The sequence below is a fragment of the Mandrillus leucophaeus genome, unplaced genomic scaffold, assembly GCF_000951045.1.
Source record: "Mandrillus leucophaeus isolate KB7577 unplaced genomic scaffold, Mleu.le_1.0 Scaffold464, whole genome shotgun sequence".
Taxonomy (NCBI): Eukaryota; Metazoa; Chordata; class Mammalia; order Primates; family Cercopithecidae; genus Mandrillus; species Mandrillus leucophaeus.
The window spans coordinates 2319482-2336125 of NW_012104965.1; the positions used below are offsets into that span (position 1 = coordinate 2319482).

Consider the following 16644-nt stretch of genomic DNA (forward strand, 5'->3'; position numbering starts at 1 on the left):
CCCCACTCTACTCCTCCAGAGAAGTCTTAATGAGGAAAAAAAAAAAAAGCACAAATCACATTTCCAAAATGACTGGAGATCCATCCACCACTAGGGTTATGAAAATGGGCACAATTTTAGGCTCTGACTATTGAGCCTTGAAGAAGTCTCAGTATCCAAGCACGTGAGTTTGCTCATCTAAGTAATACCCACCTCCTCCAGGGCTGCAACAAGGATTGAGTCAAGTTAGTGAAAGCACTGCATGCTGCCTAGTATGCAGTAGGTGCTTAATAAAAGTTTACTAAACCTGAACACATACAAGTCACAAGGGAAACAGATAGGAATAACTGCCCTCTGAAAAGCAGGGCTTTTCTATCCACTGGTCTACAGTGGCTTAAAGCTGACATGGCAGCATGGCAGATCCCTGGTTCTCAGAAGAAATCTAGGAAAAGGAAGAGATGATCTATGGAAGAAGGAATTTGAGGCCGTTCTGATATAGAGGAAACCCTCGATGAACATCAATACCCACTATTCCATTATTCCTATTTTTATCCTCAGTTAAACATGGTGAATTGGCCACTGTGTTTTCCTCCTGAAATTCCACAAAATAAAGACAAAGACAGTAAAAAGAAAAGCAAAAGATATTATATCACAAGGGGAAAAAACTAACTGTAGACACATGAGCAGACTAGAGATTTCAATTTTTTTTTTTTTTTAAAGACAGAGTTTTGCTCTTGTTACCCAGGCTGGAGTGCAATGGCATGATCTCGGCTCACCGCAACCTCTGCCTCCCAGGTTCAAGCAATCCTCCTGACTCAGTCTCCCCAGTAGCTGGGATAACAGGCGTGCACCGCTATGCCTGTCTAATTTTGTATTTTTAGCAGAGTCAGGGTTTCTCCATGTTGGTCAGGCTGGTCTTGAACTCCTGACCTCAGGTGATCCACCTGCCTCAGCCTCCCAAAGTGTTGGGATTATAGGCGTGAGCCATTGTGCCTGGCCTCAAAATTTTTTAAAAAGATAAAAAATACATGAAATAGAGTTTCCTGGCAGCCACAGCCTACACTCCTATAGAGGGGATATTCTAGAAAAGTGAGCCAATATGTCTGCAGGAACCTGAAGCCACTCAGAATTTGAAAGCACCAGGGGTTGCACAAGGCAGAACAAAGCATGGCACTGACAATGAGGTGACAGGTCGAAGTCTGCACACAAAACGGCTGGACCTCAGTTCCCCCACATCTTCCCATCTCTGCATAATCCAAGGAGAGACTTTGGACTTGAGGACACCAAGGGAATGCATAAACCCAGGGCTGGAGGTAGAGAAGGGCAAGGGTCTGTAGAAACAACTGTGCCACTCCCAGGTTGGCAGAAACCATGCTCAGAGTTGGTATCTCCCCTTGGTCAGGGACCAAGCTGGCTACAACTTCTCCCCACTTAGTAGCCTCAGTGGTCAACAGAAAGAATCTGTCAGAGCTCCCATGGGGTCAAATCTTAGCCAATAAAGTACATCATACTTCTAACACTGGAAGTAGGAATTGGGACTTTCAGCTGTATTGAAAAGGGTGCTTGGAGAAACACAAGAGTATAAACATGAAAAGCTGTAAAAAATGTCATCAGCTCACACAGAGGTTACAAATAACTCACAGGTTGTTCTCCTTGGAGCCGCAGGGTTCAGAGCAACACTGGCCTTAGACACAGGCAAGAGGGGTCTTTGAAGTTTGGGCCCCATATTTTTAAGGGGTCCCACTCTGTCAACTGTTCCCTTGTTTATAGACAAGAAACTCCCAAGTGAAGGGGATATGTATACCCAGAGTCTACAGACTCCCTCACTTCTAGACCATGCTCCGAGATGTCAGACCCCAGAACATTCTGCCTAGACAGCTCTGAATTCTTATCTTACTTCCAAGGTCTGTGTGGCCTCTTTCCAGGTCTGGCTTCCCAAGAAGAACTAGACAATCACTTGTGTACTCTTTCTTGGATGGTCGGGCGGGTGGGAGTGAAAAGGCTGCTATTTGTTGGAAGATATGAACAGAGCTTGAACTTGGAGATTAGGGTGTCCATGTACAAGCATGCAAGGCCCCTCTCTTTATGGGATGGAGCCAGAGGTGGGGAGAAAAGGGGTGTAGGGGCCCACGCTTCCTGGCCAGTCATATTTTGGCACAGAATTCCAAGTCATCCATGAATCCTCAATTCAAACCTGGCCATCCGGTTCATTATGCAGGTAACTCATCATCAGAGGATGCAACATACTTGGTTTAACAGTTTGCTGGCCTGATTTATCACTTCTAAATATTTAGAAACATGATAGGCATGTCTTCATTCATACTGTTTCCCCGAGCCAGACAAATGTTTGGGGTGGGCCTGGTTCAGAGCAGGTGCCTCAGAGAGACAAGGCTAGATAGGATTGCTTCCTTGCCTGGTCCCAGCTTCAAAAGTTATTCTAATCTGTTGAGGATCCTCAAAGGAAAAACTGTTTTAAAATATGCGGTTTAAAACGAAAATTGCACACAGTATTTTAATGTACAATTACTCCATATTAAGCTCCTGTGGTTTCTGTGCTTTAAATTACCTCATTTAATGTTCTCAACAATTCCACGAAGTGGACATGAATATTTTCTTTTAATTAATGAGTAAAGTGGTGTCCTCAGATCTTAAGGAACTTGTATAAAGTCATCGAAATTGCCTTAAAATAAAATTACTTTTTTTTTGTATTGCTTAAAGAAAATTGGCTAACTTGTGATAAAAGAAGCCCCTCAAAGCAGTCACACAATATGAATATGTTAAGTCTTTAATAAGAGCAACAGCTCTCCTTCATCAGAGACTAACATGCACCAGCCTTCTTCAGGCCTCACATCCATCCTGGGAGGAAGATGTTATATAAATTGCCCAAGAATATATGGCTAGTATACAGCAGAGCTTCAGTCTGGATCACATGAGGGTCCCACTGCACTCTACTACCTTTGTTGGTGAAAACAAACAAATATACTAGAATTCAAAAGAAACTAACAAGCATACTTGGTCAAAGAGCCACTCAACACAAACTAAACACCTTTCCAGCTTTCTACAGGAGAGAAACAGGGAGTGTTCCTGGGAGGCTGCAAGTATGGCTCATAAGAATGTCTGGAATTCACTAATCTAAGCTTTCTAAAGCCATCTGTTATTGGTTGTTAAAATTATAGCATGTTCTGCCATCTCCTCACGTTATCATCTCCTTACTTCCTGTGCAATATGAAGCAGAGGTGTTATTCCTGTTTATGAGGTGAAGATGCCAAAACTCAGAAAGCCCTACCCTAGAAATACCAGATTCAGGACCCTACAGCTTCATAGCCTGTAGTCTCATAGCATTCTGCCATCTTTTATGATGTACATAAAAAATAGAAACCACAGGGAGAATGGCCCGTTCAAGTGACCTTTACTAGATGGTGATATCACTCCCCACCCCCAGACAGATAGCACACATGAGGTAGCACAGGTCAATCTTAGCAGACCTGGTTCCTTACCTGTTAGCATAGGACTTAATGCCTAGAATTTCATGATTATTACACTAGTTACTGCATGAAAAATGCTTAAGACAGAGCAGAAAGCATGAAGGGTAAGGTATGTTGTTGACATTTTATTAGAGAAGTGAAACTCTTATACTTCTCCTTAATTCAAAATAATTACCAGGTTTCAGGAACATGGAGCTTCCCACTATGAATCCCTAATCCAAACCTAGATCACAAAACCCAGAAACAGGAAAGTACTAGACAGAGGAATACAGTAAAACTGCAAAGCTGGTTACCTGAATTGTTTTCTCTTCTGCCTCCAATGGACTTGGAAATAAAGTTCAGCATTAATGACGATGTTGCATTTAATAAAACACTGGTTTCATGACTCCTGGGATACTGCGTGGGCAATACTTCCCCTCCCCCCTCCCGAGATAATGAAAGCGAAGAATCCAATTTGAACTCCCTGGGAGAATGGCAGGAAGGCTAAGCAACATTTGGCACTGGAGAACCTTCCCTATAAAACAAGGACACTGGTTATACCAGTTTCATGGGGGTACAGTTGTAAGGTATCAGCATAGGGCATTTACAGATTTGAAATCCATGGTTTTCCATACCTATACTATATGAGCAGCTTTGGTATAGAAGCCCATAGGTCCTATGGGCTAGCCAAGCTTCACATTTCTCAAATAGCTTTGGAGACATATTTTGGCTGGGTGGAGAATTCATTCAGAGGAGGAAGGGAAGCGTGGAAAGGCACTGTCATTTGTTATACTTACTATTTCCATCCTGTTATGGGGGCAGTCTCCCCTATGCTCCAGGGTTCCATAGGAGCAGACCTAGACTGCAAAGTGTGGCTAGAGACGGAAAGATCCATGCCTTTCCATATTGGGAAGCATCAACTAATTGTATCCTTACAAAGTCTCTCTATACCAGTGATACTGCCCTGCCCTGCTTGAGAAAAGCAAAACCAATCAGTTTTCCTGCAGGGAAGTGGAAAGTCAGAGAGGAAAGCAAGTCCCTTCTATAAGCCAGAAATGGTGGGAGGCGCTGGAAATTGCTAGGAAAGAGGTCTAGTATCCCCAAGAAATCTAGGGCAGCTGCTTAATGTAAGAATGGTCCCTGGGGTGGGAATGTAGGGAGAAAGAGAAGCAATGAAAGGCCACTAGAACCTTAATTGAGGAAGACATCATTATGCTTCTCACCTATGCTCTACACCTTCTATATCTGAAACAGGTATTTGCCAGCCAGGATAGTACAAAGTGTATAAATTGGGCACCAAATGGATATGATTTTGAATTCTCCTTTTATGACTTCCCACCTGAACAACCTTAAATAAGTCTCAGTTTTCACCTTTGCAGTATGAAGACAGTGGGAACTACTCCCTAAGGCTGCTGGCCAATACCAGTTCCCTCTCCATCTTGTCCCAGGGTGGCTGGGTTATATTGTTGACCTATTAACTGGAATAAAAGGGGGAAAAGGAGAGGACAAGATATATTAGAGGAAATCAAGAATGATTTTATGGTTGTCAAAAGCTTTTAAGGTTCCTAGAGACACTTTGACTTTCCTGGGCCTTTGCCCTGGGAAAAAAAATTAAAGAGGTTTCAAAGCTCTTGTGCATTCCCACATTACATAGGGGAGCTGCCAGTCACCAGAGTTTGTTTGGGTAACCTCAGAAAGAGGCCACAGAGATGAATCTCCTCCCAGCCTCTGGCAGACATATAATCTGGGGTTATTTATGCCAGCATTCCTTCCCCAATAAAAAACTCTCTGACCTGGCTTGAATTTTTCTTGACGCTTTCAATTAAGGAAATAACAAAACCAACCCTGTCCTATACATGGTTAGGTCTGGCAAAAATGGACTCAGCTAATTATAAATTTGGCCCTAGCTGTTTTCTTAAGATGCCCTACAGGCCTGGGTGTGAGTGGTTATAAAAATGAATGAGTACAATTATTTTGCAAACCAGCCTAACAGTTTAGATCACATTGCTTCTCTTGTCTTTCATCATCAAACCAAGCATTTGAATTGCAGAGAATTATCTTCCACATGTAAGAAAACGTATTTCTAAGCATTGCAAAACTGGTTCCTTGCTGTATTCCGATGCATTATCCTCTGGTTGAAGTCACATATCTGTCTATGGAACATGATGAGGACAAGGGAGAACGGTGCTCACATTAGGTTCTCTTCAAAGTGACATGGAGTTAGAAAACATCCACTTACCCTGATTGCAGCCAAGGCTACTAGTGCGTAAAGGCTATATCACTGAAAAAGTAAGTGGAGACATCCATTTTTTTTTAATAAATGAATCTGAAGTACCACAGAATACAGAAAAAAACCATTATCTATTGTTGTTCACCAGGTCGGAGAGTAGCTCTTTCCTCATCTAACTCAACACATTCACCCTGAGGATTTCATCTGCTCCTGGGATGCACGTCACGCTCTCCAGTCCTGATTTCCCTCTTGAGATTTGAATTTGCATGGTCACTTTTTACCAGTCTCTCCTCCTCTTTCATGGGTTAGAAATCCAAACCACCAAATGTGGTCAACTCTACTAGATGTCTTTCAGATTTAGCCTCCTCTCTCTCCTCACTGATACTCTGCTTGTTCAGGCCATTATCTCCAGCCTCCATGACTAAAACACCTGCCCTGTTCCTATTTTTCACACTTCTTGCTAGAGAAATGATTTCTAAAACACTTTCAACGCCTTTATATTGTCTTCAGTATGATGTCAAAACTCCTTAAATGGCATCATTGGTTAAGATGTTATATACCAGCCTAGGTTCTAGTTCTATGAATGTTCACTACCCCTTCTACGTAGGTTGGCCACTTCCTATACAGCCCCTCTTCCCTCCAGCCTTGGAAGATGAGTAAGAGCTCAGCTTTGGAGACAGACAGCCTGGGATCACAGCCCACCTTAGCTATCTGGTGCCTGTGCAATGTTGGGAGTCACTAAATGTCTCTATCTGTAAGATGAGGATAATGGTCATCGTAATGCCCTTCTCCTATGACTGTGAGGAGTAAATGAGATCATGTGTGCTAAGCACTCAGCACGGGCCTGGCATATAGTAAGCACTCAGTCAGTGCTGGCTATTTTATTTATTTATTTATTTATTTATTTATTTATTTATTTATTTATTTTTTGAGACGGAGTTTCGCTCTTGTTGCCCAGGCTGGAGGGCAATGGCGCGATCTCCGCTCACTGCAGCCTCTGCCTCCTGGGTTCAAGTGATTCTCCTGCCTCAGCCTCCTGAGTAGCTGGGATTACAAGCATGGGCCACCATGCCTTTCTAAATTTTTTGTATTTTTAGTAGAGACGGGGTTTCTCCATGTTGGTCAGGCTGGTCTTGAACTCCCAACCTCAGGTGATCCACCCGCCTCAGCCTCCCAAAGTGTTGGGATTACAGGCGTGAACCACCGTGCCTGGCCGCTGGCTGCTATTTCAAGGCTGTTACTCACGGTTATCTACACCTGCTGTACTCAGGGTCCCCAAAACCACACCAAATTTTAAAGAGATGCCCCCTTTGAGAGGGTGAATTACAAAAGGCTTCTTTATCTGGGCCGCAGACAGTGCTTTGCATCCCCACTTGTGCCAGACTCCTACTCATCTTCTGGAATTCCCCCCAGATTTACCCTTGCCTTCTTTTACTCACCCAAACTCAATATAGCACCCCTCCTCTTGCTCCCCACAGCACCCTGTTCACCCAGCAATATGACACTTATTCTCCATGGTGCTTCTCCTGACTACTTATCCCCATCTCTCTCCCTACCCATCTCCTACTTAGGCTGGATTCCTAAAAGCCAGGGACTGCCTCAGTCTTGTTCACAGTTTTTAGCACTCATGTCTTTGCACAATAGATATTCATTAAATATTTACCAAATTAATGATTGTCACCCTTCTTTCTCCAAATAACTCTTACAAACCTAAATTTCCTGTCACTCTACCAACAAACTAGTGGTTTGCTCTATTTTGGTGACATTCACACTTTCTTTCCCCATCACCTGCCTTTTTACTCCTGCTCCCCACAGACCCCCTACACAAATACCCCTGAAATCCCTGGTGCTAGATGGATCATCCAACTCTATTTTTGCTTCCACCAAACATTTCTGAGCACCTACTGGTTTCCTCGCACAAGACTGGCTGTAAAGTCTAAACCCATAAAAACCCTAGAAGACAACCTAGGCAATACCATTCAGGACATAGGCATGGGCAAAGACTTCATGACTAAAACACCAAAAGCAATGGCAACAAAAGCCAAAATTGACAAATGGGATCTAATTAAACTAAACAGCTTCTGCACAGCAAAAGAAACTATCATCAGAGTAAACAGGCAACCTACAGAATGGGAGAAAATTTTTGCAGTCTATCCGTCTGACAAAGGGCTAATATCCAGAATCTACAAGGAATTTAAATTTACAAGAAAAAAACAAACAACCCTATCAAAAAGTGGGTGAAGGATATGAACAGATACTTCTCAAAAGAAGACTCTAATGCGGCCAAGAAGCATGTGAAAAAAAGTTCATCATCACTGGTCATCAGAGAAATGCAAATCAAAACCACAACGAGATACCATCTTACACCAGTTAGAATGGCAATCATTGGAAAGTCAGGAGACAACAGATGCTGGAGAGGATGTGGAGAAATAGGAGTGGTTTTACACTGTTGGTAGGAGTGTAAATTAGTTCAACCATTGTGAAGACAGTGTGACAATTCCTCAAGGATCTAGAACCAGAAATACCATTTGAACCAGCAATCTCATTACTGGGTATATACCCAAAGGATTATAAATCATTCTACTATAAAGACACATGCACACGTATGTTTATTGTGGCACTATTCACAATAGCAAAGAATTGGAACCAACTCAAATGCCCATCAATGATAGACTGGATAAAGAAAATGTGGCACATATACACCATGGAATACTATGCAGCCACAAAAAAGGATGAGTTCGTGTCCTTTGCAGGGACATGGATGAAGCTGGAAACCATCATTCTCAGCAAACTAACACAAGAACAGAAAACCAAACACTGCATGTTCTCACTCATAAATGGGAGCTGAACAATGAGAACACATGGACACAGGGAGGGGAACATCACACACTAGGGCCTGTTGAGGGGTGGGGGGCTAGGGAGGAATAGTATTAGGAGAAATGCCTAATGTAGATGACAGGTTGATGGGTACAGCAAACCACCATGGCACGTGTATACCTATGCAACAAACCTGCAAGTTCTGCACATGTATTCCAGAGCTTAAAGTATAATTAAAAAAAAAATAGAGAAGTTCCAAATCCTATATATAAATAAATACAAATCTTATATAGAAATAGGATTTGGAACTATATACATGTATATCAACATAAAAATGCATGTTTATATATGTCTATAAAGAGTGAAACAATTAAACTTCTTCTATTAAAAAAAGAGTAGGGATAAAAAGGCATATAAGGCAAAGCCATTGCCCTCAAATTATTTATAGTAAAGTGGGGAAGGCAAGTATACACATAAATAAGTATAATTTCATGTAGTTTGTACTGCATTAGAAGTATATATGAAGTATACAGTCAGCACAAAAGATCAAGAGTTCTGAGTCGAAGGTCAAGAAATGTAGCACAGAAGACACAATCTCCTGGCTCACCCTATTGAGAAGAGGTGATGTTTACCAATGAATTACAGAACAGGAGTTCACTAGGCAGCGAGATAGGAGAAGGCATTACAGGCAGAGGAAGCCACATGTATGAAAAGTCACAGAAGCACAAAATAGCAGGGTGCAGTCAGGGAAAGCAACTAATTCAATATGGCAGGGAATGTGAGAGGGAGTGCAAGGAAAAGGGAAGGCTAGGGTACAGGAAGCGTCTGATGACAAAGGGAAGAAGCTTGGCCTGAGTGCTGCAGCATTTTGATTAGAGGATGTTAAAGCAAAGAAGGAGATTCTGGCAGCTGTGTCGAAGACAGACTGGGATGCAGGGGCAGGTGGACAGAAAGACATCCTAAGGAAACTGAGGCCCACTGCTAACACAGTTCTCAGTGTGCTTACGACGATTTAACCTTGTAGAAAATACTGCTGGAAGGATATTTTCTAAGGAATTTGTTTACCGAGGAATCTGAACCCAATGATGAACCAATCTTTTGCTAACAAAGCTAGAGAACTCAGAACCATCCAAGCCGGCAAGTGTTAAAACACTGGAAAGCAAATGTGGCAACAGCACTTTCCTATTTGACCATAATCAACATCAATGTGGAGAGAAAACAAACCTGACAGCCAAGGGAGGAAAACACACAGTGGGTTTCTTTGCTTTCTCTCCAGGACACTGTCGGTACACACAGCATTTAGAATAGCTGATTTGATCGTTGTGAAAATCTACCTGCGTGTCTCTCTCTCTCTCTCTCTCTCTCTCTCTCTCTCTCTGAATGCAATTAGAGAAGAGAGCTTCATTCACACTGTGTCTAAAAATAGATGATGGCAGGGTTCACAGACTGACAGCTGCATTCTCATACAGTAACCAGGAAAGGAATGGGATGGCTAATTTAACTTAACAACTTCCAAAACAAACAGTGCAGAGGGAGTCCAGGATAAAGAGAAAACACACAGGTCAGTTCTTCAAAGAGCTGGAAGAGGGATGGGGTCGCTCCATGGCAGTTTATTACTCCTCCCCAAGTCCTGACGAAACCAGCTAAGTATTTTGCCCAGATCTACCCAGAGTCCTTCAGACAAGAGCTCTGGCAGATGAACCGCTACAGAGATTCAGGCAATATCAGGCAGCAGGGCCAGGACTTTCCCTGCTGACTTCTTCGTACATCCCCTGGACACAAGTAAGCTAAGAAGAGTCACGACGTTTTTCTAGGCAAGATAAATAAATGAGTTTCTTTTCCCCTTCACCATATCTAAATTATACTCTGCCTAGCCTGAGGCATTTAAAAAAAAAGTTATCCAGGAAATAAACATGCATCATTAAGGGGCAGAAACCAGGTGTCTAAAAGAAGCAAACCATTTCTTTCCCTCCCCTCAGTCCTAAAATGTTTTCCGTTTTCCTCCTCAGTCTGCCTTGCCTAGGGAGGGGATTATGGTTGGGCTTCAAAAGAAACAAGGGAATAATGCCTGTGGACGGGTAGCAGATTCTCTCTGCAGCTCTCCCACAGCTCCGTGTTGGCGCTCAGCGCTGCTGCCAGCCAGCTAAATGTCAGATCACGGCACCCCAACATTCCCTCACCGCATACCTCCATTGCCCTGGTGACTAAGCTGTTTCAACAGCTGTGTTATTGCTGGAGTCAGGCCAGTGTTATTCACACGGTGTATTTGTTTCATACGGCTTATGTGGGGAATTATTGCACTGGGCTTTGGGGTTCTATTTGAAGATAAGGTCCTTCCCTTGATCAATCAGCCAGGACATTCCCCGAGTTGGGCTCCAGGAGACAATGGGACAATATTCTACTGCCACCCAGGGTTCCAGATAATAGACAGATTCAAAATACTATAAAGAAGGTGGATGAAGCATATGCGTGTGAGAGAGAAGGAAGTATAATGGAAAACCATGACCTTTGGTGGAGCCGCGAAAGATCTCTGCTGCTCCTCCCTCAATAAAAGCCACCCACAACAGAAGAGTGCTAAGCTGGACTCCCTTTCTGCTCTTCCTCTCCAGCCTTCGCCCTCAGCCTTTCTCTTAAAATCATCGCTCTTTCCTTTCGGGTCATGCTAGCACTGTTGCATTGGTCTCTACATGCATCACTCCACACACCTGCCCCTGAATGCTGTCTCCGTCCTCAGCCCTGGGCTTGTCCTATCTCATCAAACGGTTTATGACCATTGATGTTCCTATCATGCAGGAATCAAGTTGGGCCTGTTGGCCTGGCAACCTCCTCTGCTACTCCACATCCTCTTCTGAGTGTGAGTGAGATAGGGGCTCCGTTACTAACTGTTGAGTAAATCAACCCAAACTCCCTTTATAGAGGGACAACTGGGAAAAGGAAAGGCGTTACATCCACGAACCTTATGTCCCGTGAGCGGGGCTAATTTCTATTTCTAGCCCATTCTAGGCTGAATCTCCATCAAAGAGCCCTGCTGGCCTATTCACCCTCCAACGTTCTTCTCACCAAGAGCAATCGGGCACCATTTTCTGATGCTGAAAAGATCTCAGAAATGTGTTTTCTTATAAATGAAGTATTTTTAAAAGAAATAAAACAATGTTTCCTAAAAGCTCATATTTTTTACTGCCTACTATGTGTAGACATTTTCACCCATGCAGATGCCAGCCAGATAGAAACCATCACAGGCAATTTCAAAGTGAGGAAACCGAGGCCCATGGTCATGCTACCAATGTGAGAGGGAGGCAAAATAAGAACCCAGGTTTGCCTGACTTGGCAGCTCAAGTACTTTCCCATTATGTCTCTCAGTCATGGGTTAGGACTTCTTGCTCTAAAAAGGCCACTATTTAGCCATATGATTTCAGTAAGTCACTTTACATAATGTATTATTTCATAAAATAATACAGCTGGATCATAGGCTTACTAAGATCCTTTCTAGTTCTAATATTTCATGAATGTAGAAATCTAAAACACCTCCAGCCATTTGCTGCCTTCTATAGTTAAGGCACTGAGGCCAAAACAAAGAACTATAAAACCATTCCTGTCCTTGGGGCACTTATAATGGAGTTTGAGTGACAAGGGATCACAACTTGAGTTTGACTAATGGAAGAGTTAAACAATTAACAAATACAAAAATACCACAGAACCAGACTACAGGGCAATGCTTGAGAAACAACACCACATATCAGCATAACTGTACAAGGAGAAAAGTAGATTTCAACAATGGTAACACCCCTAACCCCAAAAATACGTTTGTGCTGCCAGCAGAAAGAGAAGAAGAGACAGCGCTTGCAGGAAAAGCCAGCTACTAGAAGAGATCCCGTCTGTTTCACAGGAAAGCTTTGTTTCTGACAAGTTTCGTAAAGGAAAAAGTAGGCTAGAACAAGCCTTTTTATTTCCAACCCACCTTTTCTTCATTCCCATGAATGAGGAGGGGTACAAATGAGAGCAGGCAGCCAGGGACAAAAATAATATGGCTGGTGGTGCCTGACCTCTTGGATTCCTGCCAACAGAGAAGCCTGAGAGGCAACATTTAATTGTGGAAAAACCAGCCTGGCTCTCCTCTTATCTTTTTCCTCTGTGACTTAAACCCACAATTACTGGCAACCCCTAGATTCCGAGTCACTCAGCTGGTGGTGGCAGCAATGGCTGTGTCTGTAGCTAAAAAGCAAAAGGGAGTCAGATTTTACCTGCCTCCGAAGCCGGCCCTGTGAGCACAGCCCTAACCCAGCTTGACAACGTCTCCCATTAAAAGGTTCACAGATGCCCTCCCGTTGGGAAAACCACCAAGTGAGAAGTCCAGATGGGAAAAAAAGAAATATGATTTTCAGCCGCTGTATAATTCAAAGGACAAGCTGCAAGTCTCAAATCCTGAATTCCACATTTTATTTCAGCACTAGAGACATTATTTTCAATTCCTTTTCTTAAGGATCAAACTCCAAATTTCTTAGCTGGTCATCAAGGCAACTCACCTACCAGCCCCTCTGTCTTTCAGCAGCTCATCTTTTTTCTCTACTATGGACACTTTTCTACAGCCCAACAAATGGGCTTACTGTCCTTTGCACACATGTTATTTCAGAGCATTTCATGGTAGAAAAATATGGTCTTAGTCCTCACTTTCTCACCTACAAATCACTTTGGAGAAGTCACTTAACTTCCATAATTTCATACTTGTTTAAATTTAAAACTTGTTCTCCAGTAATAGCCTCACAGAGAACAGTAAAGATTTAACCTTGAACATCTAGCATTGAGCCTGCATAGGAGATGCATAATCAACGTTTCCTTCTCTATATCTAATGCCTTTGCTGAGTTACCTTCATCCAAAAGAACGTTCCCATTGCTAACTCGTCTGATCTTCCCTTACCACTCTTCTGCTCCAAGAGGTTGTCTCCCATACACCTCTGCTCCCATCTTAATATTCTTCCATTTCAAAATAATTTACATGTTGCTATGTTTACAGTCAAATATAATTAGATCATGTCTGTGGGCACATTCTCCTAAGGATGCTAAGAATTTCCCACATCTTCTATTTTAGGACTGTCTCCAATTGCTTCAGTGCTGATCAGCATGCATTTTGGTACTCATGAGGTGTACCCTCATTGGGATTCATAAACCTCTGAATTCCATGGGTGAGCTTCAGGGCTTCCATTGAAATAAGAATACTAAATGTGCAAACGGGGTCTATGCATATATGTCTCCCAAGGTTAAAGTCCTTGACCTGAAGTTAATAACCACTGTCCGAAGTAATGAAAGGCCTGTGGCTAACATCCACTGGGTCCTTGTTCTGAACACTCAGCCCTGACACCTATGTTTCTGGGCTTCTATGTCCTCTTTGGAACACAATTCCTCCTTTCTATTCAAGTCCAAGAATAATAACTACTCACTCTTATTTATTTAGAGACAGAATTTCACCCAGGCAGGAGTGCAGTGGTACAACCTACTGGGCCCAAGCAGTCCTCCTACCTCAGCCTCCCAAGTAGCTGGGACTACAGGGGCACACCACCACACCCTGAAAATTTTTGTATTTTTTGTAGAGACAGGGTTTCACCATGTTGCCCAGGCTGGTCTCGAACTCCTGGGCTCAAGCCATCTGCCCACCTAGGCCTCCCAAAGTGCTGGGATTACAGGTGTGAGTCACTGCGCCCAGCCAACTACGCACTTATATTAAGCATTTACTATATGTATCCAGCACTTACTATGTAAAGGCCTCACATGTACTATTCTAGTTTAATCCTTACAACAACCCTATAAAGGTAGTACTAGTATTATCTCTATTTTATAAGTGAGGAAAATGAAGTACAAGGAAGTTTGAAAAACTTCCTTGCCAAGGGTCGCATAATTTATAAGCAGCAGGCCAAACACTCATAATTTATGATTCAGCCCAAACACTTTGGCTTGAAAGTACTTAACCCAGTGCTGGAGTTGTCTCTCCAAGCTCTTTTACTTTCCAGAAAAAAATAAGACTGCCCTTGGACTATTTATTTGCCTTCACAGTGTAGGTGATCACAGATTCCAATATCTTTAAAACCCCACCTTTGACTCAATCAAAACATTTCCCTTTCCATGAGTTAATCATTTCCCCTTCTATGTTTATGGACTCCTTTGGGTACTTAGTGCACTGAACACAGTGGTGTAATTTTTTAATTCTCTCTCCATGAATTAGTCTGTGAGATCCTAATTATTTTGAGTACACATGGAATATTTACTGTGCCTAGAATTGTGCTAAGTATAAGGACATAACAATGAACAACACACTGTCCCTGCCTTTAAAGAATTCAGTCTTAGGCCAAGTGCTGTGGCTTATGTCTGTAATCCCAGTACTTGGGACTTTGGGAGGCCGAGGTGGGCGGATCACGAGGTCAGGAGTTTGAGACCAGCCTGACCAACATGGTGAAACCCCCATCTCTACTAAAAACACAAAAATTAGCAGGGCGTGGTGGAACGTGCCTGTAATCCCAGCTATTCAGGAGGCTGAGACAGTAGAATTGCTTGAACCCAGGAGGCGGAGGTTGCAGCAGTGAGCCAAGATTACGCCACTGCACTCCAGCCTAAGCAACAGACTGAGATGCCGTTTCAAAAAAAAAAAAAAGAATTCAGTCTTGCAGGATAGAGAAAACTAAACAAAAGAGGGTTATGATGGTTTCTGAAATTGTATTATGAAGAATAAGGATTTATCTTTGTATCTTAAATCCTGAGCAAGATGCTAGCATGTAGTACAAGTCCCAAAAGTGCCTATTGAATGAATGAATGAAATTGGGAAAGGGTTTTCAGATGCTGAACTGCTAAACTGAAAGATCTACCATCCCATCATGAAACTCTTTGAGGTTATTTATACACTGACTCACCTAAAAACTGCTTCCTGTGTTGGTGTCTATGATACATTTTTTAATGTCAGACTAAAAATACACTTCCAGTACACCAACCCTGTCTGCCTACCTAAGGAGTAGAAATGAACACAAGGTCGCATGTAACAAAATAAAAGAAAATTCACTCATTTCAACACTAAGCTCACCCTCTAACAAGAGCATCTGTCTTGACTGAACACTATCTTCTAGAATGGTTTTCACTTGAGGATCTCTGAAGTCATCTATTTACAAAACCAAAGGGATACCAATGAGATTTTTTATAAAGCCAGAGAATCTTGAGTCATGGACTCTCAACTTCAGAGAGTTAGAGTAGATGGGAGCTTAGGGATCATCTAGTATAATTTCCAGTTCAAAACAGGAAACACTCCGTAGCACCATCAATAGACTCATGGTGGGTTCAAGGCATTGGAGTCCTAACATCACGTACGCTAATAGCCTCTCGACTTCCCAGCTGGGAGACTGGCAAATCATGTAAACTCTCTCATCCTCAGTGTCCTCACTCTGCCAGATAGAATTGTTCAGATGATCCGATGAAATAAACGTTGTCTTAATCAGCGAACATTTGTTTGCAAGTAACAGGACTTCACCCCCACTAACTTAACCAGAAATCAGCTGGAAGAATAGAGGAGTGCTTTAGGAAAATCAAGGGCAGAAAATGCTAACAAGCTGGAGGGTCTGAAACCAGGAATAGAAAGTTGTCAGGAGGAAAGTCAACTCTTGTAGTCTACTGTAATTACACCAATAGTCTTCATCTCCGTTTTCCTCTTTGCATCTGGTCTTCCCACTCTGCCAGTCAACAATCACAGCTTCTCTGTGCACGTGTAGAATGATGACTGCCCAGGTGGCTCTCCTGGCTTTTCAGTTTAAGTGCTAATAAAGGTAGACCTCGAATTACTGAAATGCAATTTCTTATAAGAGAATTTGATTGCTTCCCCTTTGGCCAAGGGCCCACTGCTAGTCTGATCAGCTATGGCTTGGGGACTGATCATGTGGCCAGCTGCCCATTCAGTAGAGTTGGTGGAACATGCTGAGGGAGGGGGGAGTTAAGGCCAAGTTCAGGCTGAGGCAAATGACTGGCAACAAAGACAAGCAACAGCATCTCTAGTGCGATAGTACTTCGCAAAGAAAGCACTGCCCTGTGCCAGCTATCACTGTGGTCATCCTTATGATCCTCACCAACCATCTTCTGCTTGACCACTACCAGTAACAGGCTGCTCACTACTGGCAGAGGTAACCT

General features: G+C 42.8%; 1 protein-coding gene across 1 annotated transcript in view; it reads right to left on the bottom strand.

Moving 5' to 3' along the window:
• Nucleotides 1-16644, bottom strand: part of WLS (wntless Wnt ligand secretion mediator) — a 108359-nt gene that overhangs the window by 38742 nt on the left and 52973 nt on the right. The window lies entirely within an intron of this gene.